Genomic DNA, 9,026 nt, shown 5'->3' with positions numbered 1-9,026 from the left:
ACCCGTGCCAGCACCTGCGCCACCGTCACCATCAGCGAGCAAGAATCGCCTTGGCAGTGGGAACGTACGCTCAAGAGCGCTGGGGCCAGGTCAGTGAGTTTGACTTTGGCCATCAATGAGTGGTGGGGACCTCGTGGTCCTTAGTGATGAGACCCCCCACCTCAAGGGTGGCAGGGCAGGTGAAGACCTCAGTGCCTGTGCCCCACAGACCAAGCGAGCACAGGGGAGCGAGGCAGGAGCTGTGCAAGCAAGGATGCAGTGAGCACCCAGCCCCACCAGCCATCACTCTGTGGGCTTCTCCACCACCCACACCACAAACACCCTGGAGGGCTGGGTCCCTGCTGCTTCTACACTGGTGGGATTAAGGATCCCACCCGAGCACCTGCTCCTGAAGGCAACCGCTTTGGAGGAGTCGCTTTTAGCGCCAGGAAGAGGCAGCACCATTGGAAAAGCCGCCGGGGGTCGAACACGGCAGCCATTGACAGATGTCTAAGAGGACGGCGAATAATCCCATCTTCCTCTGGGAGGATTCGGGTCGCCCTCGCCGGGTTTATCCATTGTCTGGATCTGCCGGCGGTTGTTATTTTTGGTCAACACCACGTTTTGCTTGGCCTCACTGGCAGGAGGGAAGTAGGAGGAAGAAGAGAATGGGTAGGAAGGCTCCTTGGCCAGGGCTTGGTGGGGGAGGAGAAGAGCAGCTCAGCTTTGGGAGGGGACAGTGGGGTACCCTGCAGCCCTCACGGAATCCAAGTCGGTCTGCTCCCATCCCCACAGCCTCAATGAGCACAGCCAGAACTCACTGCAGCGATGGGACTGGCCAGCCCAGGCATCACAGCCTTCCCAGTAAGCCCAGTGGAGCAGAGAGGCTTGACAGGTTTTTTGGGGATGGTTTTGCTGCCCAGCTGCCAGCACCCTCCTGCACAGGCAGCAGTCGGGGTTGTCTCCAGCAGCAAAACAAAGCACAGGAGAGCTCTGGCAGGGACGGGCAGGCCATGCCTGCTGCCAGCACCATCCCAAGCCCTGTCCACAGACCCACACGTGTCTCAGGTCCACCCAGATGGGCCAAAAAAAGCTGGGAAGGCTCAGGAAGGCGGGTCTCTGACCTGCCCTGATTCCTCCGCAGCCCTGCAGCATCCCCAGCTGCAGTCAAGCCCCACCAGCAGGTCCCATCCTCCCCAAAGGCTTGGGCTCACCAATGCCGTAGGTCACAGCTCAGCTCCCATCCCTCTGAGCTGGGCACAACGGGATGTGTGGGCAGAGCTGGGATGAGAGGCATCCAAGAGCCCCCGGGGAGAAGTCATGGCCCAGGACTTTGCGCTTCCCTCCATCTACCCACCAGCGACTCGGGGAGCATCCCCGCTCCCCTTCCCACCACTGCCCGCTCTGCCTGCGAAGCGCCAAGACAATAAAAAGCTGCCTCCCCACTCGCTGGGCTTTCACTCCTGCAAGAGATGGAGGGCACACCACGCAAAACTGCCTTTCCCAAGCTCTCCCCACGCTCGGTGCCGCTTGTCATTCAAGCAAACCCCGTGGCCTTTAAGCTGCCAAGGTACCAGAGCTGCTCCGGAATCAGAGTTCGCTCGGCTCCTGCCCTGGAGCAAGGAATCTGAAACGCTGCCACTGGAAACGAAACAGAGCATCCGTCATTTTACTTGCCAGGAATATATCCAGCCCCCAAAAAAAGAAATACTGCCTGCTAAGAGCCAGCAACAAAAGCCCTCGATTTCACCAGCAAAGCGCAGCCCGGCATCGGGCATTTCCACCCAGGTCCTGATTCTCTGCCGGATTCAAAATCACCCACAATAAAACCAGCAGCAGAGTCAGGTCGGGTGGGATCCAGGGTCAGAGGGCACCAGGTCAGGATGGGTGGTGGGGACCAGCAGGCTCCTCCCGGGATGCTACAGGGAAAACCCATGGCGTGGGGGGACAAAGGAGGCAGGCGGCAGAGGCAGGGCTGGAGGGGACGAAGCACACCCAAGCAGGGCCAGCCCCGCTGCGTGGGGTGCCCTCGGGAAGCCACCCTGCCCCTGGCACTGGCCAACATCCTGCCCGCAAGCCGCCCCCCGCCAGGCGGGTCATCACCCCCCGGCCATTCCCAGTCGCATCCCCAGGAAAAGGAGCTGCACGTTCCCAGCCGGCCCAGCCCCCAGCCCAGGCACGCCAACCCAAATATCTGCCAGAGGCGCTCCCCTCCATGGGAACGGCGACTTGACACAGAGTTCACATGCCCCAGCAATGCCTGATTAAACTCCCAAACTCCCAGGGAATACCCCTGAGGCTGTCTGAAGATAAGCGAGGAGCGAGGCTGCTCTCAGGAAATGCAGGAACTGGGAAAGAGCAGTCACTTTTTTTCCTTTTAAATCCAGAGTAATACAGAGGAAGCCCCAGTGCACTCTCAGTGGGGCACAAGCACTCGCCCCAGCTCGCTGCCATGCCCCCCGGGACCTCCCCGCTCCCCAGAACCAATGGGAGGTCACGGGGGACCCCAGCACAGAGCTGGGTCCTGCTGGAAACGGTGGGAATGGAAACTGGAGAGGCCAGGATGACTCAAGACAGCACAGCTGAGCTGAGCACGACCTGCTGAGCTCAGCGTGATGGTCTGGAAGAAGCTGAGCAAGAGGATGGTGCTGGAGACCTGGGCAGAGGGAAGGGCTGCTGCTGCCCAAGACCAGTGGGTACCAGAGGATGGGGACACTTGCTGCCAACACTTGCTGTTCGGCACTGATGAGGACCCACCGTTAGTGCTGTCTCCAGTTTTGGGCCCCTCACACCAAGAAAGACATTGAGGGGCTGGAGCAGGTCCAGAGAAGGTCAACAGAGCTGGTGAGGGGTCTGGAGCACAAGTCCTGTGAGGAGAGGCTGAGGGAGCTGGGGGTGTTGAGGCTGGAGAAAAGGAGGCTGAGGGGAGACCTTCTTGTTCTCTACAGCTCCCTGAAAGGAGGGTGTAGCCGGGGGGGTTGGTCTTTTCTTCCAAAGAACAGGGGACCGGACAAGAGGAAACGGCCTCAAGTTGCGCCAGGGCGGGTTTAGGATGGATATTGGGAAAAATTTCTTCACCAAAAGGGTTATCAGGCATTGGAAGAGGCGGCCCGGGGAAGCAGTGGAGTCACCATCCTTGGAGGTATTTAAAAGCTGGGCAGACGTGGCACTGAGGGACATGGGTCAGTGGTGGCTTTGTCCATGTTAGAATGATAGTTGGACTCCTCATGATCTGAAAGGCCCCTTCCAAACTAGACAATTCTATGATTTTGTGACACCTCCAGGACCCATGATATTCTGCAGGTGTCCCATCATTTCAGTTCAACCTGGGGAACACCTCAGATACTGGATTCAGTGGTCCTCAGATGTTCTGCGACCCTTACCACCCTTCTCCTTCCCTTTGGCTTTCCCATGACAGGTAGTTGTAGCACCAGACCCAGATCTCCCAAGCTTCCTGCATGCTCAAGGGCAAGGGCAGTAAAGGAAACCATGTTGGTACAGGGCCCAATGTGATGGGCAAGCTGGAGCATGCCAGGATAAAGAGGAAGGAGATGATGCTCCTCCCTTTTGTACTTGCTGGAGCCCAGGGAGCAACAATTTCATCCTCCAGGAGAGCCGAGCCACAGGGAAGATCTGCGCCACATCTGGAGGATCAGTGAGCCCTGGTGCTGGGGCACCCCAGGGGTCCCGTCCTAACTACCAAGGCGAGACACCGTGATCCTGGCTTTGATGGCAACCAACTGTGGTGTCATAAGCTAGAAGTTCTACCTTCAACCAGGACCACGGCTGGGAAGGAGACCTGCACCAAACACAGACCGTGCTCTCAGATGAGCACACGTGTCTGAAGCCAGAGGACCAAAAGCGATACACCTACCTAAGCCAAGTTCTCCTTTGGAGGAGATGTCTAACAGCACTCTTGGTCTCTACACTTCTTCAAGAACCAGCCCAAGAAGAAGGGTGTCTTTCTTCCCTGTAGCATGTCAGCAAAGGATGGAAGAACAGCAGTCCTGGGCAATCTAATGGGAAGAGTCATTAGGAGAAGAGTTCCCAGAAAACTGCTGGGACAAGAATTCCTGCCTCGGGGATGTGGTGGCACAGCAGGGAAGGGTTGTACCAACAAGGCCCAGCTTGTCTTTGATCAGATACCAGTTTGGCTGCAGAAAGCATATGGACTGCTACAAAACACTTAGATTTTCGCTGCGTGTCTCACGCACAGCCCCAACACCTTACTGTGGCCTTTCCATAGATGAAGGGTGCTTCTAAGAACGATGGAGAGAGACTTTTCATCAAGGCCTGGTGTGACAGGACAAGGGGCAATTGTTTTAAACTGAAAGAGGACAGGGTTAGGTTGGAAATAAGGAAGAAATGTTTTACAATAAGGGTGGTGAGACCCTGGCCCAGGTTGCCCAGAGAAGCTGTGGCTGCCCCATCCCTGGAAGGGTTCAAGGCCAGGTCTGACGGGGCTTTGAGCAACCTGGTGTGGTGGGAGGTGTCCCTGCCCAGGGTAGGGGATGGAACTGGATGATCTTTGAAGGTCTCTTCCAACCCAAATCATTCTCTTGATTCTACAGTGCTGCACATTACCAAAAAAAGCACAAGTAAGATGGGCAAAACTGGCAAATCTCAAAGAACCAGCCACAAGACAGTCAGAAAGCAGTCACCAGAAAGTCAGAAAGGGTCACCACCATGAGTGTCAGCTACAACATGAGTCAGGATGGTGGGACCCTCAGATGAAAGCTGCAGGACACACAGCAAGAAACAGGTGGGTTTACTCTATGTGTGCCCTTGAAGAGAGTGGCCATGGAAAAACCTGCTTGCAAGATGTCACAACACAGAAGAAAACAGGGAAGAGCCACAAGACTGAGCCTTGAGCATGAAGGAAACTCCACGTGGTGGGAGCTGGAAAGAGCTCGATGTGGTGCGCTTATCGCACTGTGTATGTGTGTTCAGTGGACTCGATTACAGGGTGTAAATATCCTTCTGGTCTCATGGTCCTTCTTGGCCTCAAGCTCTGAGGGTCTACAACTAAAACTACAGTTAGATATGAATGCTACTGCCTTTCTTTGCTTCCCCAGAAGCTGACGAACAAGGAGACAAGCTAGAATGGTAAGGAACGAACTGGATGTGATTGTCAGAGTTGGTGACTGCCACGTGGTGGTCCATCCCTTCTCCAGCCAGCCCAAGGGAGGTTCAGAGTCCCCAGCCTCCTCCCATTGCTCAGTTGGTGACCCCTATGCAAGAGAACCATCTCCCTTGCAGAAGGGCTTGATCCCATGTGCCACTGAAACCCACACCCACATCACCATATCCGGACAGGTTTTCCTGCCACAGCACAGGAGGAATGGGGCATGAGGCACCAACCCAAATGGTTGATATCCCCCACCACTCACTCTCAGCTTCCACGATGCACACCCAGACTCCTCCATCTGCTGCTTTCTTCAACCTGCTGCATCTCTTCCTCCTGCTCCCTCTTCCCCCCGCTGGCACTGTCACGCCAGGGTGTCCTGCACCCTGCTCCAGTGACATGCTCCGTGGTGGATGAGCAGGGGCTGTGGGGACAAGCTGGGCAGGGAGCCCCAGCAGCCTCCACCCCCCAGCCAGCAGGAGTTCTGGGGACTTGGTCTTGCAGGAGGTGGACTGGGTAGAAAGAAAGTCGTCCCTGAGGCTACAATGAGCCACCGGCATTTTATGGACTATTCACAACGTCATCCTTGGTCTTCTGGCGGGTGGTCAGCAAATCCAAGGTGTGACAGAGGGCAGGGTGTGGGGAACACTCTGCTCACTAACTGGAGGAAGGCGCATTTCCGTCACAAGGGCTTCACAAAAACCCATCCTTGGTGGGATTTTTTTCCTGCTTTAGCAGTTTTTGACACGTTTGACATAGAGCATGTCCAGCTTAAGGGCAGAAAAAATTCCCCAGCAATTCCTGACCAGGTTCCCTTTGACCAGCGTGGCTTCCCCATCCTCATGCACCCCAGATGGACCCACAGTCCCTCCCCACACCTTTCTCCTACATGCCATTGAGCTGAACCGGAACACCCAGAGGGGAAAGAGTCTCCTTTAAGGATTTTGCAGAGAAATGGGTACTTTTTCACCCCAACAGTGCATTTTAACAATGCATCAAAGCCAAACCCCTGCACCAGGGCTGCAGCCCCCACCATCCCTCGCGGCCGAGGGCAGTGAGGGATTTAGGATGGGTGTCTCTGGAGGATGGCCACGGATGTCCCCGTGTCCCCACAGCAGGCGGCCCCGCTTCGGCTCAAGGGGTTTAATCTGAACTAGTGCAAGTCCCTCCTGCAGACCCCCGAGGCGTAAGGCTCCCTGAGCTCTTAATGGGCTTACGGAGCTGCTGGGACCAGAGCGGCTCCCCCAGCAGAGGGACTGGGGGGGCTTAAAGGCACCACCGGCCGGCAGCCCCCCGCAGCACTGCCGACACCGGCCACCGTGGCAGGACACAGGCCACTGGCCAGCCCCGTCCCAGACGGGCCACCACTGACAGTGCCAGGCACTCAGCCCACTCCCCCCCTTACGTTCCTCCCAGCTGCCCTACAGCACCCCTAATCCCCCCACACCCCGTGTCACCACCCCCAACATCTCTCCCCATACCTCACCCCATGCCCGCATCTCCCATTTCACCCCACATCCCACCCCACTGCATTGCCCGGGGCCGTGCTGAGCCCATGCAGTGGGATCAGGGCATCCCTGGCAGCGGGGTGGGATCGGGGCAGGGCTCAGACCCCCCTCAAATTCAGGCTGGGGGTGACAGGAGCATGTGCCACCCAGCACCCGGCCCGGTGAGGGCATCATCCCACGCTGCCCCTGGGAAATCCTGTTTTTCCAGGCTTGGATCAAGCACAAGGGGCCGGGAACGACCGCCGGCAGGAGGGGGGCCATCCAGGGAAAATCCTGCTGGAAAGCAGAAAAAACCCATCCCCAACAAGGCCCTTGCCAGCCCACCATGCTCCCACCAAGCTCTGCCATCCTGCTTCAACATGTTTTTGGGGTTTGGACACCAGCGTGTACGTTTGTGCCTTGGGGTATGAATGCTACTGCCTTTCTTTGCTTCCCCAGAAGCTGACGAACAAGGAGACAAGCTAGAATGGTAAGGAACGAACTGGATGTGATTGTCAGAGTTGGTGACTGCCACGTGGTGGTCCATCCCTTCTCCAGCCAGCCCAAGGGAGGTTCAGAGTCCCCAGCCTCCTCCCATTGCTCAGTTGGTGACCCCTATGCAAGAGAACCATCTCCCTTGCAGAAGGGCTTGATCCCATGTGCCACTGAAACCCACACCCACATCACCATATCCGGACAGGTTTTCCTGCCACAGCACAGGAGGAATGGGGCATGAGGCACCAACCCAAATGGTTGATATCCCCCACCACTCACTCTCAGCTTCCACGATGCACACCCAGACTCCTCCATCTGCTGCTTTCTTCAACCTGCTGCATCTCTTCCTCCTGCTCCCTCTTCCCCCCGCTGGCACTGTCACGCCAGGGTGTCCTGCACCCTGCTCCAGTGACATGCTCCGTGGTGGATGAGCAGGGGCTGTGGGGACAAGCTGGGCAGGGAGCCCCAGCAGCCTCCACCCCCCAGCCAGCAGGAGTTCTGGGGACTTGGTCTTGCAGGAGGTGGACTGGGTAGAAAGAAAGTCGTCCCTGAGGCTACAATGAGCCACCGGCATTTTATGGACTATTCACAACGTCATCCTTGGTCTTCTGGCGGGTGGTCAGCAAATCCAAGGTGTGACAGAGGGCAGGGTGTGGGGAACACTCTGCTCACTAACTGGAGGAAGGCGCATTTCCGTCACAAGGGCTTCACAAAAACCCATCCTTGGTGGGATTTTTTTCCTGCTTTAGCAGTTTTTGACACGTTTGACATAGAGCATGTCCAGCTTAAGGGCAGAAAAAATTCCCCAGCAATTCCTGACCAGGTTCCCTTTGACCAGCGTGGCTTCCCCATCCTCATGCACCCCAGATGGACCCACAGTCCCTCCCCACACCTTTCTCCTACATGCCATTGAGCTGAACCGGAACACCCAGAGGGGAAAGAGTCTCCTTTAAGGATTTTGCAGAGAAATGGGTACTTTTTCACCCCAACAGTGCATTTTAACAATGCATCAAAGCCAAACCCCTGCACCAGGGCTGCAGCCCCCACCATCCCTCGCGGCCGAGGGCAGTGAGGGATTTAGGATGGGTGTCTCTGGAGGATGGCCACGGATGTCCCCGTGTCCCCACAGCAGGCGGCCCCGCTTCGGCTCAAGGGGTTTAATCTGAACTAGTGCAAGTCCCTCCTGCAGACCCCCGAGGCGTAAGGCTCCCTGAGCTCTTAATGGGCTTACGGAGCTGCTGGGACCAGAGCGGCTCCCCCAGCAGAGGGACTGGGGGGGCTTAAAGGCACCACCGGCCGGCAGCCCCCCGCAGCACTGCCGACACCGGCCACCGTGGCAGGACACAGGCCACTGGCCAGCCCCGTCCCAGACGGGCCACCACTGACAGTGCCAGGCACTCAGCCCACTCCCCCCCTTACGTTCCTCCCAGCTGCCCTACAGCACCCCTAATCCCCCCACACCCCGTGTCACCACCCCCAACATCTCTCCCCATACCTCACCCCATGCCCGCATCTCCCATTTCACCCCACATCCCACCCCACTGCATTGCCCGGGGCCGTGCTGAGCCCATGCAGTGGGATCAGGGCATCCCTGGCAGCGGGGTGGGATCGGGGCAGGGCTCAGACCCCCCTCAAATTCAGGCTGGGGGTGACAGGAGCATGTGCCACCCAGCACCCGGCCCGGTGAGGGCATCATCCCACGCTGCCCCTGGGAAATCCTGTTTTTCCAGGCTTGGATCAAGCACAAGGGGCCGGGAACGACCGCCGGCAGGAGGGGGGCCATCCAGGGAAAATCCTGCTGGAAAGCAGAAAAAACCCATCCCCAACAAGGCCCTTGCCAGCCCACCATGCTCCCACCAAGCTCTGCCATCCTGCTTCAACATGTTTTTGGGGTTTGGACACCAGCGTGTACGTTTGTGCCTTGGGGTATTTTCAGAGGG

Source organism: Calidris pugnax, unplaced genomic scaffold (genome assembly GCF_001431845.1).
Source record: "Calidris pugnax isolate Ruff unplaced genomic scaffold, ASM143184v1 scaffold418, whole genome shotgun sequence".
Classification (NCBI taxonomy): Eukaryota; Metazoa; Chordata; class Aves; order Charadriiformes; family Scolopacidae; genus Calidris; species Calidris pugnax.
This window is presented reverse-complemented; position numbering follows the sequence as displayed.